The following is a 21,077-nucleotide window of genomic DNA, read 5'->3' on the forward strand; positions in this document are numbered from 1 at the left end:
GGATTCTCCAGGCAAGAATACTTCAGTTCAGTTCAGTTCAGTCGCTCAGTTGTGTCCGACTCTTTGCGACCTCATGAATTGAAGCACGCCAGGCCTCCCTGTCCATCACCAACGCCCGGAGTTCACCCAAACCCACATCCATTGAGTCTTGGTGCCAACCAGCCATCTCATCCTCTGTCTTCTCTTTCTCCTCCTGCTCCCAATCCCTCCCAGCATCAGAGTCTTTTCCAGTTAGTCAACTATTCACGTGAGGTGGCCAAAGTACTGGAGTTTCAGCTTTAGCATCATTCCTTCCAAAGAACACCCAGGACTGATCTCCTTCAGAGACTGGTTGGATCTCCTTGCAGTCCATGGGGCTCTCAAGAGTCTTCTCCAACACCACAGTTCAAAAGTGTCAATTCTTCGGCTCTCAGCTTTCTTCACAGTCCAACTCTCACATCCATACATGACTACTTGAAAAACCATAGCCTTGACTAGACGGACCTTTGTTGGAAAAGTAATGTCTCTGCTTTTTAATATGCTCTCTAGGTTGGTCATAACTTTCTTCCAAAGAGTAAGCGTCTTTTAATTTCATGGCTGCAGTCACCATCTGCAGTGATTTTGGAGCCCCCAAAAATAAAGTCTGACAATGTTTCCCCATCTAATTGCCATGAAGTGATGGGACCAGATGCCATGGTCTTCGTTTTCTGAATGTTGAGCTTTAAGTCAACTTTTTCACTCTCCTCTTTCACTTTCATCAAGAGGCTTTTTAGCTCCTCTTCACTTTCTGCCATAAGGGTGGTGTCATCTGCATATCTGAGGTTATTGATATTCCTCCCAGGAATCTTGATTCCAGCTTGTGCTTCTTCCAGCCCAGCGTTTCTCATGATGTACTCTGCATATAAGTTAAATAAGCAGGGTGACAATATACAGCCTCGATGTACTCTTTTTCCTATTTGGAACCAGTCTGTTTTTCCATGTCCAGTTCTAACTGTTTCTACCTGACCTACATATAGGTTTCTCAAGAGGCAGGAGTACTTCAGTGTGTTGCTATTTCCTTCTCCAGGGGATCTTCATCTTCTTGTCTCAGGGATCGAACCTATATCTCCTGTGTTGAAGACAGATTCTTTACCAACTGAGCTATGAGGGAAGCCCTATATAGTTTGTCTGAAATTCATAAAATATTATAAGCCCAATATACTTCAAATTTTAAAAAAAGAAAAACTTATTTGGATTTGTAAAATATTAATACTGTCCAAATATATACCTCAGGACATTAGTTGAGTAAATGAGGCCTTCACTCTTACAACTGCTAGAAAGAAAATTTGGCTAATAACCCAAGTGATAGAAGAAGACACCACACTCCAGAAGAAAATATTTCTTGGCTGATAACTAAGTTTAAATTTGTGAGACCTTGAGTAGAAGACATGACCAGACTATTGACCCATCTGTGATATAATAACTGTCTCCTGCTTAAGGCACTAAATTTATCATGAATGATATTTAAAGATAGAAAACCAATCCAAAAGAATGGGCATGGAATGACTTTATCCATGCCCATATTTTTATGACTTTTAATCTGAGGGAAAGTTTGCAGTCAGTTCTATATGGAGTAGGTGAACTGACAGAAAAACTTCAGTCTTTCTGGCCTGAAATGGCAGAGAGTAAAGTTTTAAAGGGAGCAAACCAGAGGGCAGAGTAATTTCTACACATAAAATCAAATATTGGACTAACCCTTGAAACATGTATGTTCAGGTTAAACTCCAAGTAGCTCACTAAATAGAAACACTATAAGATTAAATTTTGATTTTTAATCTCAAATAAATGTTTTCCATCCTTCCAAGATGCTTGCTGAAACAAAATATTAACACTCTTCAGATGACAGTATCAGAATCCAGTTGCTACCAAAGTATGTAAAACTTATAGAAAGCTAAAATTAATCTTAACTTAATTAATTACTAAAATTAAAGCTAAATTACTCAACATAGAAAAAATAAAACAAGAAAATATGTCAAATTTTATTGGGAAAGGAAAACCAAGTCCAAGATTATTCAGATGTGGTAATTGTCAGAAAGGGATAAGTGGTTAATGTACCATACTAACTAAGGTAAGAAAAAATATGCTCAGAATGAATGCAACAATTGGAAAACTAACCAGAAGGATAGAAATTATAAACAAAATAAATGAAATATTTAACTATAAAATGTACAGTAATTGAAATAAAAAATTCACAAGATGAGCTTAATAGAGTGGAGCTTAATAGAATGGAGATAATAGAAAAAAATGTTGAACTTGAAGATAGATCTGGGGAAATCATCTGATATGTAGAAAAGAAACAGACATATTTTTAAAAATTAAGTAAATGCATAGATAAATGAGGGACAATATTAAGAACTCTAAACTTTGTGGAGTTTGGAGTCCAAGAGGAGAAGAGGGAATGGTACAAAACAATATTTGAAGAAATAATGACCAATAATTTCCCAAATTTTGTGAAGGGTATAATTTACAGATTCAAAAATCTGAGTGACTCCAACATGGATAAAATAAAATAATATCCAACCTATGCACATTATAGTTATATTGCTGGAAAATAGAGATAAAAGGATAATCTTGAAAACAGAGGCTGACACATACCAAAGAGGCACCAACAATGCAAATTACTCTTTATCACCATAAACTATGGTAACCAGAAGACAGTGGAATGATATCTTTAAGTACCTAAAGAAAAAAGAAATTTTCAGCTCAAAATTCTATACAGAGTGAGAATATCCTTCAATATGAATGCCAAAATTGAATGCTAAAACTTTGATAGTACTCTGCATCAAAAACTTTAAAATGTACATTTGTAAAGTGTTTGGGGTGATTTGAATATAAACTGATATTCTTATTTTGGAAGTATTAACTGTATTAAATGTGTGATAGGGATACTTTAGCTGTATAGGAGGATATTCATATTCTTTGAAGATACATATTCATGGTAAAGTATAATGACGTCTGCAAACATTCTTCAAAGTTTCAGGGGGAAAAAATAGAGATCTACATGATAATAACTGTGGAGTTTACATGAGGGGATTGATTTCATAACTAATTGGTACAACTAATCTGGAATAGAGAAAGAAACTATAAATCCCTTCTATTTTTGAACCTATTCATACACAATGATCTAAAAGTCCATTTTTAGATATATCCTACAGAAGTTCTTCTATATGTACACTAAAATTCATTAATTTTGATCAATTTTTATCAGGACTTATTTCATAATAAACAGAACTGGCCATTACCAACAGAAAGCATAAATCCTTATTGTGTACATTAGTACAATGGAATGTTATTCAGCAATGATGATTATTTAACTACAGCAATATAAACACTTAAAAATGTTAGAGTAGTCATATGCAAAAGAATACGTGATATAATTTAATGTATGCATGCATGCTCAATCACTTCATTCATGTCCAACTCTTTGTGATGATATGGACTGTAGCCTGCAAAGCTCCTCTGTCTGTGGGATTCTCTAGGCAAGAATACTGGAGTGAGTTGCCATGACCTTCTCCATGGGATCTTCTCGACCCAGTGATCGAGTTTTTGTCTCTGAAGTCTCCTGCAGTAGCAGGTAAGTTCTTTACCAGTGGTGCCACCTGGGAAGCCCATAATTTAATGTATAGGTAACTTCAAAAGCAGATATAAATAGACAATTTCAACAGAAGTAAAGATAATCACTATCTTTGGAAAGGATGAAAGGGTTAGTGATTGAGAGAGAACATGAGAAGATTAATGGGATCTAGCAATTCTATATTTCTTGACCTGGCACTATTTATTCTAGCAATTCATTAAATTGTGCATACATGATTAGTTCATCTTTCTATATGGGTGTTATATTGCTTAAAATATAAATCTCTTTCATTCCTATAATATCCTTCTTTCTATTAGCATCCAAGTTGAAAGAGAAATAATGCATATTTTCTTTCTGCTTTCTCACATCCAACTCCCTCCTCCACTAGTTTCTATTTCTAAATCTCTCATAATACTTATTTCTCAAATGTTTCCATAGATCTCATAATTGTCTTGAGCTATAATATATTCTAGAATGCTCTGCATGAAACAATGGGAAATGAGCTAAGACTTTTAATCTGTCTGTGTGCCTAATGTATACAATTAACATAATAAATTCAGGTTTGGCAATTATCTTTTAAATATTTGCTCTGGACCGTGACTCTTGTTTTACAACCTGCATGTCTTATTATTATTATTATTATTTTAATTGGAGTGTGGTCAGGTCCTACATGAGTCTTCAACCTCTGAATTTCTATATATGTCTAGTCTTTCCCTTAGCTACAAAGGAAAGTGAAGTCACTCAGTCATGTCTGACTCTTTGCGACTCCATGGACTGTAACCTACAAGGCCCCTTCATCCATGGGATTTTCCAAGCAAGTGTGGGTTGGAAAGGAGTGGGTTGCCACTTCCTTCTCCAAAGGATCTTCCCAACCCAGGGATCAAACCTGAGTCTTCTGCATTGCAGGCAGACCCTTTACTGTCTGAGCCATGAGGGAAGCTCGCATAGGAAAGATAATCTTTATTTTGAACTGTTCCTGTAGATACTTTCAGACCTAGTCAGTTCCCCAGAAATTGTGAAACTCCATTATGAGAGGAGGCTAAGACTTTAAACCTGATCTGGTTTGCTAAAGTAACTACTCTTTATTAGGTCAGGTACTTCTAGAGAGGTAAATCATTACAGTCACAAAGTAAGAAGCAAGTTTAGATAAATGACATTACCATTCTTGGGGAAGAAGGCCAGAAATACTTTGTGGAGCTGAGATATCCAGCCATTAAAGAATGGATTCCAATCATGGTGGGCAAGAACAATTATATATATATATATATATATATACATATATATATATATATATATATAGTTGGAGTTTGAAAGGATCCAATAAATAATCTCTCTTCAATGCTTAAATTGGAATCAATTGGACACAGACTCAAGAGGCAAACAGACATTAAAAATTAACTTTTTGTCTAGAGTCAGTCATGACTGAAGCGACTTAGCAGCAGCAGCAGCTAAATTAGAAATCATATCCTAGAAGAAACATTTCCAGTGGACTTTGGTATTTTAACCTCTGAAATATACAGATTTACTGATGCAGGTGAAAAATTTCAGGGCTTCTGAACCAGTTATATTACTTATCTCTAAAAAACTATGAATCAGGAAAGATTTGACAAAGATTCTTAAGTGAATATGTTCAAAAAATTCTTCTCCCAAATTTATAATCAGATAATCATCCTTCCTTTTATTGGGGAAAAGTGAATGAGAGGTGGAAAAGGAGACCAATTATTACTGGGTAGATTTCCCAAATGTGAATATCAGGGTAAAAGCCAGATTCCTACGAAGGTACACTGTCAGGGGACGTTCAACTTTAAGGGATGCAATATGTTCTTCTTTTGTGTACTGTTTATCAAGGACTCTATTCCTTGTCAGTTCCTGGAAAATAGGAATGAGCAGAGCTGCACGCAGTTCTCAGGACTGAGATCATGAGAAAGGGCCCCTGCTTGGATTCCTTTCAGTGACTCCCTTCAGTGACCTTTTCAGTTATGCCCCTCTTACTCAAGATATTGAATGCTTTCTGGCCCTTTGAAGATTTTTATTTATTTGGCTTTGTTTTTGCTCAATTATTTTTAATGCCTAAAGCTGCCTTGTATGATAATATTTAAACATGCATTTCTGCAAATAAAGCACCCTTGTTTCACTCGAGGTTTGGGTGCCCTGCATCCCTTTTCTCATCGACTCCAGTCCCCAGGTCCGGTCTACAAAGACCTTGACAGTACACAAACTTCTATTCCTAAATGATTTCTTTCTTCAGCCTATTCTCTCATTTCCCTTTGCTCCTTTCCTCTTCTCCATATGCAATTCATTTGATATACTTTACTTTTTATGGCTTTATATATCACCTCCATGTACACCAATTAATTCATTGAACATTCATTTGTCATTACAATGAACAAATCTGCTAAGTACTGGGGATACAAATATAAATTAGATACAATACCTTTCTTCAAAAATAAAGTTTTAATGTAATACTTGATAACTTGAAAGTGAAAAACAGTAGTAGTTTGATGCAAGTCCTATGGAGCCTGATCTAAGTATCTAGTCCAGCTTGACCACATCCAAACCATGAGGACTTTCACATATTACTTATGCTTTTTGTGTCCCAAGCCATTTATTTCTCTATGCATGTGTGCTTATTCTACTAATAAGAGTTCAATAATTATTTAACATTATTACTTGTACATTGCATTTTAGATTACAAAGTACTCAATATTCAATATATCATTCATCTTTGGTATAATAATCTGAAGTGAAGTCGCTCAGTCGTGTCCAACTCTTTGTGACCCCATAGACTGCAGCCTACCAGGCTCCTCCATCCCTGGAATTCTCCAGGCAGGAATACTGGAGTTGGTTGCCATTTCCTTCTCCAGGAGATCTTCCCAACCAAGGGATTGAACCTGGGTCTCCTGTATTGCAGGCAGACGCTTTATCATCTGAGCCACCAGAGAAGTCTCATAATAATCTGAAACAACGTATTTTTTAAATAAAATTGAAGCTTAGGGGACTTTGTAAAAGGTTAAGAAAATCACAAAGCAAAGTTTTAATTTTAACTTCTGCTTTTTATTTCCTTGTCCAGTTTTTGTGGTTGTTATTGTTATTGTTTTCTTCCCATACAGCTACTGCCCTAAATTATCTTGAGCTCTGATTTCTCTTCTAACCCTTCAATTCCACATGTTTCCTGGGCATTTCACTGACACTGTGAAATCAACCACAAAATAAACAGGTTCTAAACTAAATCATCTATTCCCTAAATCTATTTCTTTCCTTGAATTACTTACCATTGTGTGACAGGAATATTTCCTAGGCAATAAATTTCAAAATGACAGTATAATCTCACATTCTTCTCTCCATTATCCATATAGACATCTCATATTCTAGAGAGCTTCCATCTCTAGTCTATAATATCCCTTTATCATATTCAACTACCCAATCCAATGGCAACAGACTTTCTCAGAATTTTATTGCCTCTAGTTAATATTATTAATCAACTGTTTCTGTGTGAAGTATCTTCAAAGATAAATCTGTTCCCCACAGTACTTACTGTTAGGATAGCTACTATTCATTGAAATTTAATAATTAATAATTTAATAATCTGTCTAGCACCTAGGTGATTTATATACAGTATTTCATCTAATTTTCACATCAATCCCCCAAATATAATTTAGCAGTCAGTATTATGTATGAGAAAATTGAAGCTAGGTTTTTTCCATTAAAACAGTTGGGACTGAAATGCAGGCATGCGTAATTCCAATTTGTGTTCTACTCTCTGTTTTTCCTTTATTTTACTTCTATGCCCAAAATTACACATAAGCTCCCACTGCCTAATAAATTACACCCAAACTCATTACCCTATTATTTTAATGTTCCTTAATCTGATCTCTTCCAGTCCTGTGGCCAATGGTGAGTCTTCCAAATTTGCTGACATATTGAGTGCAGCACTTTCACTGCATCATCTTTTAGGATTTGAAATAGCTCAACTGGAATTCCATCACCTCCACTAGCTTTGTTCATAGTGATGCTTTCTAAGGCCCACTTGACTTCACATTCCAGGATGTCTGGCACAAGGTGAGTGTGGGTGATCACACAGCGAGAGTATCTGGGTCATGAAGATCTTTTTGTGTGTGTGCACTTCTTCTGTATATACTTGCCACCTCTTCTAATATCTTCTGCTTCTGTTAGGTACCTACCATTTCTGTCCTTTATTGAGCCCATCTTTGCATGAAATATTCCCTTGGTATCTCTAATTTTCTTGAAGAGATCTCTAGTCTTTCCTATTCTATTGTTTTCCTCTATTTCTTTGCATTGATCACTGAGGAAGGCTTTCTTGTCTCTCCTTGCTATTCTTTGGAACTCTGCATTCAAATGGGTATACCTTTCCTTTTCTCCTTTGCTTTGTGCTCCTCTTTTTTTCACAGCTATTTATAAGGCCTCCTCAAACAGCCATTTTGCTTTCTTGCATTTATTTTTCTTGGGAATGGTCATGATCCCTGTCTCCTGTACAATGTCATGAACCTCCATCCATAGTTCATCAGGCACTCTATCAGATTTAGTCCCTTAAATCTATTTCTCACTTTGACTGTATAATCATAAGGGATTTGATTTAGGTCATACTTGAATGGTCTAGTGGTTTTCCTCACTTTCTTTAAGTCTGAATTTGGCAATAAGGAGTTCATGGTCTGAGCCACAGTTTTACCAGGCTTGTTTTTGCTGACTCTCTAGAGCTTCTCCATCTTTGGCTGCAAAGAATATAATCAATTTGATTTTGGTGTTGACCATCTAGTCATGTCCATGTGTAGAGTCTTCTCTTGTGTTGTTTGCTATGACCACTGGGTTCTCTTGGCAAAACTCGATTAGCATTTGCCCTGATTCATTCTATACCCCAAGGCCAAATTTGCCTATTACTCCAGGTGTTTCCTGACCTCCTGATTTTGCATTCCAGTCCCTTATAATGAAAAGACATCTTTTTTGGGTGTTAGTTCTAAAAGGTCTTTTAGTTCTTCATAGAACCATTCAACTTCAGCTTCTTCAGCATTACTGCTCGAGGCATAGACTTGGATTACCATGAAATTGAATGGTTTGCCTTGGAAACAAACAGAGATCAATCTGTCGTTTTTGAGATTGCGTCCAATTGCTGCATTTTGGACTCTTTTGTTGACCATGATGGCTACAGCATTTCTTCTAAGGGATTCCTGCCCACAGCCATGTGAGCTAAATTCACCCATTCCAGTCCATCTTAGTTTGCTGATTCCTAGAATGTTGACATTTACTCTCGCCATCTCTTGTTTGACCACTTCCAATTTGCCTTGATTCATGTACCTAACATTCCAGGTTCCTATGCAATATTACTCTTTACAGCATCAGACCTTGCTCCTATCACCAGTCACATCCACACCTGGGTGTTGTTTTTGCTTTGGTTTTGTCCCTTCATTCCTTCTGGAGTTATTTCTCCACTGACCTCCAGTAGCATATTGGACACCTACCGACCTGGGGAGTTCATCTTTCAATGTCCTATCTTTTTGCCTTTCATACTGTTCATGGAGTTTTCAAGACAAGAAGGTTTATCACTCCCTTCTCCAGAGGACTACATTCTCTCAGACCACATACTGTCAGACCACATTCTGTCCAACCTAGACAGCATAGTAAAAAGCAGAGACATTACTTTACCAACACAGGTCCATCTAGTCAAGGCTATCTTTTTTCCAGTAATCATGTATGGATGTGGGAGTTGGACTATAAAGATAGCTGAGCTCTGAAGAATTGATTTTTCTGAACTGAGGTGTTGAGGAAGATTCTTGAGAGTCCCTTGGACTGCAAGGAGATCCAACCAGTCCATCCTAAAGGAAATCAGTCTTGAATATTCATTGGAAGAACTGATGATGAACCTGAAACTCCAATACTTTGGCCACCTCATGCGAAGAGTTGACTCATTGGAAAAGACCCTAATGCTGGGAAAGATTGGGGGCAGAAGGAGAAGGAGACGACAGAGGATGAGATGGCTGGATGGCATGAGCGACTCAATGGACATGGGTTTGGGTAAACTCCGGGAGTTGGTGATGAACAGGGAGGCCTGGCTTGCTACAGACTAGGGTGTCACAGAGAATCGAACATGACTGAGTGACTGAATTGAATATTAGTTGCTCTGAATTAACACATTCCACGATGATCTGCTTCCATTCCGGTGTACAAATTAGTGCTTAATTCTACTTGTTCAGTTGACTCATTCTTTTAACGTTTAGCTAAATGTCTCTTCCATTTTTTTTCTCTTTCTGCAAAAACAAGCAGATATTTTAAACTTCAGAGCAAAGAACCATAGATAGATTTGGGATGGTGTGAGATGGGACTTCTGTATGTATGATAGGAGACACTCAAAAGTGAGAGGAGAGATGGGAAATTGGCAAAAGGTAGGTATTTTCAGATACAACCGTTTTAAAGAAGAACGCATATATGTTTCGACTTTCCTTAAGGCTCTCCATGACTGTGAACCCGTGGATAATGTGTATTTCCCCAGAAGTAAACTGGAAACCCACTTTAAGGATACATGGATTAGCTACAGAGCTATCAGCAATGAGGACCAATAGTTCAGAGGGTTTTCTCCCATGCTACTTGAGACACTTTGAACTCTGAACAAAATGACATTATTTCTCTAAACTTTAATAGTATTAACACTTTTCTAATTTGTATTTGAACTTTATTTTCTATTTATTTAGCTTCTAAAGTAGCATATGTCTGTATCTAAGCATCTCTGTACACTGAAGCCTCTGGATAGCAAATCAAGTACATAAAAGGGATTGCTACCTTGAAATTACTCTTCATTTTGGATTAAAAAAAAGTTAAAGTTCAGCTGATAGACATAATAAATTAGGTTGTGAATTTTTACTTCTCTGACAGAAAACCATTTCTTCTAAGTGTCTTAGAAAATTGAGCTAAATGTATTCAATGTGCTAAAATGTTTTTAATGACCCCTTTTAAATTCTGCATTTTGCTGTGCTTTATTGGAGATCAGTTGTGAACACCTTTTTTGTTTGTTTGTTTGTTTTTTTCTTTTGAAATACACTTTCACAGATCTCTGTCAGTGGGCTCTGTATTGTTCACAGAAGGAAACATCTATAAAACACCAGTACTGAAAAATTAACCATAATTGCTTAGGATGATGATTCTAAATGAAGAATAATGAAGCATTTAGAACAAGTCTCTTAAATATTGAATATAAACTACTTACTCTTGCTACCACTTAAAAATTTAGCAATGAGCAGAGTTTACTTGGGATGACACATGCAATGTTTTAATTATTAAAATCCTAACCCTCCCTGTTACTGTGATAATGAATATCTAAGGGTAAAAAGAATTCATTCCCATAACTTAATTTTAGAAACATAATGGATTTTTAATTTTATTATCTGAATGGAAAATTATCTATTGATAAATATCTGTTGATATTGATAAATGTCTGGTTTTTTTTCCACTAAATCTCTAGTTTAACATAAATATATATAGGAATATTGGAATGAAAGTGTAAGGGAGATTATCAAGAGACTCTTTTGAAAATATTTAAGATATAAAATAAAATATTAAAATTTTTTTCTAGTCAAAATTCTATTAACTAAGTTTAACAGTTATGTTTCAAATATTTAGTTGCTTAGCTTGTTAGCATAGTTTGGTTAGTTTAAGTTAATTGCTTCATATCTATATTGCTGCAATAAATTATACTTAGTTTATTTAGTGCTAATGTACTAATTTTAATTGACTCAGAATTTTTATTAAAAGGTTTAATAATAATAATATTATGTATGCTGACATATTTTTAATATTTCTTACAGCTATAAGATATAAGGCATCTGCTTACTTGAGGGAATGCTAATGATATCATAGAGGTATTTGAGATTTCAGATCAGTTTTACCACCATAATATAAAATATGCAAGTTCCAAACTAACAAAGAATCAAGAAAATAACCAAAAGTTTCCTCTAGTATCTGTCATAGTTCATAGTACAGTATACTGATAAGAATAATCAGATGAGCATACAAAGACAAACAAGAAAACACACAAAAAAGAAAAGCTATGTTTTTTAATGATGCCTTATAGAGTGCTTAATATGTCAGATTCTCTTTGAAGACTTTACAACAATTAACTCATTTAGCCATCTTTTGAGAAAGGCACTCTTATCAAATTAAATACAGATGTGCTCCAGAGAGGCTGAGTAACTAACTCAAGACTCCACAGCTGGTGGTATGTGAAGCTTGAATTCAAGCATTTTCCCTATAAAACCATTATCCTTACAAAGAGTTTCACCTTATCTCCCACTCAATGTTTTAATGGAAACTTTCTGACTTTTTAATTGTGAGTTGAAATATAATTTTAGTTATGGAATACCATACTGTGGTGCTACAATGTACCCAAACAGAGAAAAAAAAAAAAAACCTAATTCATACATCATTGTATATGTTAACCTTCCTGGTTAACTAGAATTCTTATAGCAAATGTAAGTTAAGTTGTAACTGATCAAAGAACATCACTTTAATATTGCCTCTATTTCAGAGATTCATTTCTGTAAAGGCTAATATTTCCAGATTATACTTTTCACCAACTGTAATTATATAAGTATTTGGTTATTATTAACTATGGAAGTGATATGTTCTTCAAAATATGAATGAAAGCTGCTGACCTCATATTCCCTTATTGTTGGTGATTCCAGTGTACAAACTTGGCGTAAGAAAAGAACTTTCAAGAAAAACCATCTTTCCCTTGATAAACTATTTCATTCCCCCAGCTTTAACTGGAATAAAAAACTGCACTAATTAACATAACTTTATACCAATTGAACAACTCCCCATATTTCCCTACCCTTGTTTCCTGGCAACCATCATTATACTGTTTACTTATGCTTCATATAGAGGATTTATACATGGTAGCTCTTGTTCTTCTTGTTCTTGAGCAATCTCCATATTGCTTTCCATAGTGACTGCACCACTTTATACTCTTACAACAGTATACAATTTCCCAACAACCTTGTCATCACTTATTTTCTTTATTTTTAAATAACAGTCATCTTTTAAAATGTAAGGTGATAATTTATTTAGTTTTAATTTGAGACTTCAGAAAAAATGTGTAATAATAGACTTCCCAGAAGTATATACTGGACAATTCACTTTTAAATTCAGGAGAGCAAAACACTTTCTGTTGACATAGAGTGAGGAACATGTTGTCCTCTGTGTTTTTAAAAAATGTTTATTTTGTTAATCTGAGTTTTCATATGATAATATATTGTGAATATCTTTCCAGAACATAGAATCACTTTGAAGGTCTTTAAAATCTTGAAGTGTTAAGTATTCAAGTCATTTTTTTTTAATGGCATTATGTTAGAAAATAATTTAGTTTGTCTCACTTTGCAAGAATTCTCTTTCTGTGCCTTGATGTTTTGAGATATCACTACCAACTGCAGACTGAGTAATTCTTAATCACATAACTTTTGGTGTAGAAATTTATTTTTATAGCAGTAGGTACACTTACATTCTTGTAAGATGTGGGTATGGTTAAAGACATTCCATACAACTCCCAAAACACTGATGTTTTTGATGTTTTGGTCCTATTAACAGAAGTAGACCACTGGAAGGGAGAAGGTGATGAAAGTTTGACTTCCCCAAGTAAACACTGATTTCATTGTCTAAACCTATCTTTTAGTTGGAGAAATTAACTCACTTGCTCAAGCTCACTCAGTTAAAGAGTGGTGGCTTGGGGGTAAGTTTGGTCAGCTTGACTTCAGAAGTCATGTCTTACCTTACAAGAAAGTTGTTTTCAAGGTGTGTCTCAGTCCCAGGTGCATTAGATCATCTGAAGAACCTCTAAAGTCTTGCTGGATGAGACTTTTTGCTGGGCATTTTTCACAGAATTAGAATAACATTTTTATACTTTCTATGGGAACATAAAAAACCCTGAAGAATCAAAGCAATCTTGAGAAAGAAAGCTGTAGGAATCAGGCTACCTGATTTCAGACTATACCACAAAGCTACAATAATCAAAACAGTATGGTACTGGCATAAGACCAGAAATATAGATAGACAGACAGAAATACAGATAGACAGAAATATAGATATAACAGATAGATATAGATAGAGAGTGGACAGATAGAAATATAGACAGACAGATACAAATGTAGATAGAACAGGATAGAAAGTTCAAATATAAACCTACCCACCACGGTCACCTCATCTATGACAAAAGAGGCAAGAACATACAATGGAGAAAAGACAGTTTCTTCAGTAAGTGGTGCTGGGAAAACTGGACGGCTACATGTGAAAAGAATCAAATTACAACACTCCCTAACATCATACACAAAAATAAGCTCAAAATGGATTAAAGGCCTAAATTAAATCTGGATACTATAAAACTCTTAGAAGAGAACTTAGAATACTCTGTGACACAGAACACAGAAAGATTTTTTTGGATATTACAGTAATAAAAGTAAAAACAATAATAAACACCTGGGATCTAAATAAACTTAAAAGCTTTTATAGAGTAAAAGAAACCATTAGCAAAATAAAAAGACAATCCTCAGAATGGGAGAAATTATTTGCAAATGAAGTGACTGACAAGGGATTAATTTCCAATATACACAAACACCTCATGCAGCTTAAAAAAAAATAATAAAGAAAGAAAGAAAAGCAAACAATAACGACAGCAACAACAAATACTCCCAAACCTAACTAAAAAAAAAAAAAAAAAAAACTGGGTGGAAGATCTAAATAGCCATTTCTCCAAGGAAGACATACAGGTGGCTAAAAGGCACATGGAAAGATATTCAACCTCCCTAATTGTTAGAGATATGCAAATCAAAGCTACAATGAGGTATCCCCTCATACTGATCAGAATGGCCATTATCAAAAACTGCAAACAATACATGCTAGAGATGGTGTGGAGTAAATGCAACCTTCCTACAGTGTTGGTGAGAATGTAGATTGTTACGGCCACTATGAAGAACAGTATGGAGGTTCCTTAAAAAACTAAAAATAGCATTACCATATGATCCAGCAATCCCACTCCTGGCATTTATCTGGAGAAAGTCATAATTCAAACAGATGCATGCACCCCTACGTTCCTAGCAGGTACTATTCATAAAAAGGAACAGCAATGGCTTAAATGTCCATCAGCAGGAGAATGGATAAAAAAGATATATATAGTGGAATATTTCTTAGCCTTAAAAAAGAACATAATAATGCTATTTGAAGCAATGTAGATGGATCTAGGTTTGTCATACTGAGTGAAGTCAGACAAAGACAAATATCATATGTTATCATTTACATTAGGAGCATATCACTCTAAGCATTATAAGATTTAAACATTCTTTAAGGAGCATAGCACATTGAAAGTCTGAAAGATGAAGGCAGAACTCTATTACTTATGGCTGCAAATGAGATAAAGGTACCGTAAAGGGTCACACAATTTGGGAACATGGTAATAGTGAGCTGGGATTACAGGGGATAGCTTATACCTGGCAAGTGAGGAAGCATTAGCTAGATTTCAAGGCCTCCCGACCCTATGGCTAATCTGAATAACTTTTTAGGCTCTGAGCCATAGAGTCTGTCCCTACTTGTCTGATACTAGGCCCAGTGGCAACTGGAAATGGTGTATTGTGGCTGGAAATGCGAGACACTGATAAAAGAAGCGGTTGAGTGTGGACTGCCGCAATTAGCTCTTTAAGGAAAACTGACTAGCCTCGGGGTAAGGCCTCAATACTAGGTCAAGACAGCACTTCAAGAAAAAAGCTTTAGTATACATATGAAGAAAGACAAAATTGAAGAATATATCTGTTATGTGTCCTGAAAGGACTAGGCAAGGGACAAAACACACAAAAAATAATTGCCAAGGTTATAATAACTGACATTATTTCCAGACACTGTTTTGAGCATTATGCATGTGTTATTTTAAACTTTGCCATCACATGAGGTCAATGCTATAATATTTGAAGTTTACAAATGAGGAATCTGAGACAGAGAGACCTTAAGTAGCATGCTCCCAACCTAAAGTCCCTTTGTTGGATATACAAGAGCCAAGGCAGTGTTCATCTTAGAGCTCAGGCTCTTAACTCCTCTCCTAGCCATTCTAGTAAATACTGATTGTCTTGCTGATATGGGATTTATAAAGAGTGTGTGTGTGTGCGTGCGTGCACGCACGTGCTGTGTGCTGTCACTAAGTTGTGTCCAATTCTTTGTGACCTCATGGACAGTAGCCCACCAGGCTCCTCTATCCATGGAATTTTCCCGTCAAGAATACTGGAGTGGGTTGCCATTTCCTCCTTCAGGGGGTCATCCTGATCCAGGGATCAAACTTATATCTCCTGTATCACCTGTATTGACAGGTGGATTCTTTACCACTGAGCCACCTTGGAATTCTTTATAAAAATTATAAAGAAACAATTATATCCACGGACAGAACTGTGGATTATTATATTATTTCTCCCAGAAATGTTAAGCAACCCAGATATAAGAAGGAAATTGAAATTTACAGGGCAACTTACTGCCAGGAAAAAGGATACAGAAATTGTGAGTTAGGTTTTAAGGAATTCAAATAAATAACACATGCTTTATTACTCAAGAATGGAGCAAGTTGAGAAAAGGGTGCAGGAGTATGAATAATAAAAACAAAGTCTCACCTTAATTCCTATGGAAGGTGATTGCAGAATATGACATCTGTAAAAAACAAAATTGCCAATTTCATCCCTGAGTTAGATATGCTTACCCATCACCGAACAGTTGATTAGCTAGTTGCTCATCTTTCCTTTCAAAAGCAGACTTCCTTCCATATGACAGGCGTAGGTTACTATGCAAAATCTCTATAAAATGGCTGGCTTCCAAAAGGGAAGGAACTGAGCTAAGCATGCTCAGTATTTTCTCTTAAACATAACTCAAAGATTTTATTATCTTAAATTGTTTCAGGAATAATTCACTCTTACTCTCTATGTAAAGATGGGTGAAGCATAGAGAGAGGGCCAGAGGAGTTAGTGTAGTAGAAGACCCTGCGCTGAGACAGAAGCAGTGGACAGTATGTACCTTCCCTACTCCTAGTTCCATGCAATTTTGAGTCCAGGGAAAGCTACTGATCAAGGAGTTCAGCATACTGGAGAAGCAAGCAAGGTCATTCATGCAATGTGGATTGAGAACAAAGAATGAGTTTAGGACTAGAAGTGACTGGGCCCAGGGGAAGGGAGGATAATAGGGATGTAAAGATTTTGTTTGTTTGTTTTAACTGATACTAAGAACATAAGCAAGGAAGATAAAAAGTCTACTTCTTGAGTGCTAACCTCACCTGATTGATACGGTCACTTGAAATATTATCTTAAGATAATTCAAAAGCCATGTTCAGATTGCTTAAAATAATTCTAACATTGATTTTTGTGGTAATACATAGTATTGGAAGGAGGAGTAAAGTTTTGTATGCTGAATATTTGTTACTCAATGTAAAAGTGGGAGTAAGGTTTGAAGTAAAATGTAGATTTTATTTTTATAAAAAGGGAAATTAAAATGTAAGCTTTTTATTAAAAGATTATACATTTTAAAGAATTTTTTCAAAATATTTGCAAAAGTAGAGTGGAATAGATAATTATAAAACTAAAGACAAATCCACAGTAAATGAATAGAGTAATTTAATAGGTTAAAAATGATAGTTCTTCCAGGAGAGACTGGACTACGACACAAAGATGCACAAGGGCCAACCAGATATTTTCTACTCTTTGCCCCTGAGAAAGAACGGACTATTGATGAAATATTTACTGCTCCTTCCTACTGACCCTTGCTTATTGGAGACAAATTCCATTTGAAAATGTGACTGGCTTTACCCAATTAATCATGAATGGGAGAGCTGCCATGTCAGTCTTCCAGGAGACACCGTATCTCCAGTTCCGTTTAGTTCAGTTCAGTCGCTCAGTCGTGTCCGACTCTTTGCGACCTCATGAATTGCAGCACCCCAGGCCTCCCAGTCCATCACTATCTCCCAGAGTTCACTCAGACTCACGTCCATCGAGTCCGTGATGCCATCCAGCCATCTCATCCTCAGTCGTCCCCTTCTCCTCCTGCCCCCAGTCCCTCCCAGCATCAGAGTCTTTTCCAATGAGTCAACTCTTCGCATGAGGTGGCCAAAGTACTGGAGCTTCAGCTTTAGCATCATTCCTTCCAAAGAAATCCCAGGGTTGATCTCCTTCAGAATCGACTGGTTGGATCTCCTTCCAGTCCAAGGGACTCTCAAGAGTCTTCTCCAACACCACAGTTCAAAAGCATCAATTCTTCAGCGCTCAGCCTTCTTCACAGTCCAAGTTGCACATCCATACATGACCACAAGAAAAACCATAGCCTTGACTAGACAGACCTTAGTCGGCAAAATAATGTCTCTGCTTTTGCATATACTGTCTAGATTGGTCATAACTTTTCTTCCAAGGAGTAAGCATCTTTTAATTTCATGGCTGCAGTCACCATCTGCAGTGATTTTGGAGCCCAGGGGAAGCAAATTCAATAAAGAAACTAAATATGTGAGAAATAATTTTGTGAAAAGGAGCCACAATTGCACTGCCACAGACATTCATTTTTGTTGGTTTGAGTCAGTTGTTACTTCAGTGTCCCGTAGACTAAGATATCAAACATAGTTGTCTATACCTGGCACTGAATCTGAGAAGCTTACATGAAGCTGTTCCCTTCACACAGAGGACAATGTAATTAAGTTGATTATAACTCATGCTTTGCTTCAAGTGTTGTAAAGATAACAATGGTAATGAAGATCAACATAGCCACTCCTCAGTGACCATCAGGAGTCTAATTCTAGTCATTCCATGGCTAATAATATTAATGTGGAAAGTTAAACAGATGAACCTACCAAACATATTGAAAACTCAGCAATTGTTTCTAAATAGTTGAATACTAGAATGCGTTAATTCATCAAGACTCTCATTTTGGTGAGTTTAATTAAGTATTCTTTCATTTAACATATGCACACTTTTGTTCACTCTTACATTTTCTAAAGCACAATGCAAATTAACTTTTCTATGAACTGAGGTCTAATAAATTACATCACTAAGTGTTATTTTGCTTTTCACACCTAAAAGACATTTCATTTAGAAAATACCCATTTTACCTAATGGAAAAATAATTGTCATTCATGATTAGAGTATGCTTAAATTTTATAAAACCCTCAACAAGTCACACTCTGTGTTGCCTTTTCAAAATACAAAAGAACTGGATGAAGCTGTGAAGTATATGTTACAAGTAGACATAAAGGCAGAGACAGAAAAGAGCATGAAGTAGAAAAACAAAATAATGTAAAAGCAATTGCATGTGGGAATTGAGCAAAAAAATAAAATTGTTTCTTCATTTTTATCACCTGGCTTAATGGCTTTTTAGTTGAATACATCTGAAGGGCTACTTGGGTTATCTTTTCCAGTCTGTTTTTCCCTCTATCTTTAACTCATGCAAAGATAATAGTCCATGAAGAGTACTTAAATATTTTCTGGAAAAGAAAGGATTTTCAACAAACGATTGTTTTACAAAACAGAAGTTTATGCCTACTTTTTAGTGCTTTCATATTGTGTTTTAATTTGCTTGTATGTCTGTTTTCTCCATCAGACTGCTCAACTAGACCAAAAGAGAAGACATTTCACATGGGTGCTTGTGCCCTCAGAGTTTAACACCATGTATGGTACACAGGAGATATTTATCAAGCATTTTTGGGAACTTTCTAAAATTCCTCTGCTTTTCTGAATGTTGAGAGAGTATAGGATTCATTTGACTTTGTTTTATTTATTTATTTATTTTAATTGGAGTCTAATTACTTTATAATATTGTAGTGGTTTTTGCCATACATTGACATGAATCAGTCATTTGATTTTATTTTGATTTTGACAGCTTTGAGTGAGTCTGAACTGGTAAACAAGTCAGTAGTAATTGGAAAGTTCAGACTCTGCCAAGTATATGACTACAATTTGACTATAATTTTTCATATAACAATAAACAGACTGAAATAGTTTTTAATGGATTAATTTTCCATTATCAATATATTTGATTAATCTTACCATTGGTATATCCTAACTTTTAATCATTATTTTATAAAGTAGCTTCAAATATTTTAAAATAAACTTGATTAGGAGTTTTTTGCTAATAAGATCTTTGAGATAAGACACATTTTATTTGCTAATTTTTCATGGAGAGACTAAAATCACCCTTGGTTTGATAATCAGTATTTTGGATGAAACAAGATGAGACTCAGAAATTTCTTTGTCTTCTCCATCACCAACGCAAGGATCTCTTAAATGTAAAATTGACAATAGCAGTAGAAGACTAAAATATTTAAGTATCACCATATTTAAGGCAAGATAATAAGCATATCATAAGTATGTGCCCCAAAATAACAATATAAAAGAATCTTGTAAAGCATTCTTTCCAAGCACAATTAAACACAAAGCTGATGATTTCTGGTATAGTCCTAAGTGGCTGGCTTTGAGAATGGTGGAAGAAATGGACACAGTGAAGTTTCAAGAACGTTCATGATATGCTTCCCAATAAGCATGTATGAAAAAATGCTAAATAAAATTTAGAGTTATGAAAGAACAAGAAACATTCTTGAAATTATCCTATATAAATCTGACTCAAGTTATAGCAGAATATTCAATGTTTTCATCTAGAAAATCTGAGAAAATAGACTTTGGGAAAAGCTGAACATATGTGCAAAGACAGAGGAGTCTTTCCAGATACTTATATTTGGTTGTATATTAGATCATATCAAGTGACCAAAATGAAGGAATAAAGTTTTCTTATTTTTGAAGGTATTTCTCTATATATACACACAAACGTATACATATAGATATACATGCAGCACCACATATAAATGTTATGCTTGCATAAATATACTAATACAAATACATATCTGCATAAAAAATGTGCTTATTTGAAAATGCAGGTAAGCATATCCATGTGTGTATTATAAGTGAATGTCTAAATACATGAGGTTTGAATATGCATTGCTATGTGTGTGGTCTCTAGCTGAATAATTGTCCTGAATAATGAAAGATAAAAGCAACTTATCCTATAATGTTATTATTTCGATGCTCTTTCTCATTTCAAATATACTTTTCCAAGGAGCATTTTCAATTATTTTTAAATAAATTAGCAGCTCCACTAAAGCACATTCTCTGGATTTGAGGTATTTCAAACTATGAATATAAAATTTCAAAGGCAAATTTGATTGAATGCGTTACCTTTGCTTTGATTTATTCCTTTCTTCCCTTGTCTTTGTAGTGGTTCATCCCAATACCATTCTGTTGCACACATTTTTTTCCTGTTAGTGCAATTTCCTGAAAGCTTAAAATGCTGACATTTTTGTGCTCCATTTGAAGAATGCTTGATTAAATATTTCAAACTGTTATTGAACATTATGGAACTACAATTTAAAGGGTTTACTGTTGAAAAGTCCAACACAATTTTAGGACACTTAGTCTGATTTTAAATATATGTTTTG

This window comes from Ovis aries, chromosome 3, assembly GCF_016772045.2.
Source record: "Ovis aries strain OAR_USU_Benz2616 breed Rambouillet chromosome 3, ARS-UI_Ramb_v3.0, whole genome shotgun sequence".
NCBI classification, from domain to species: Eukaryota; Metazoa; Chordata; class Mammalia; order Artiodactyla; family Bovidae; genus Ovis; species Ovis aries.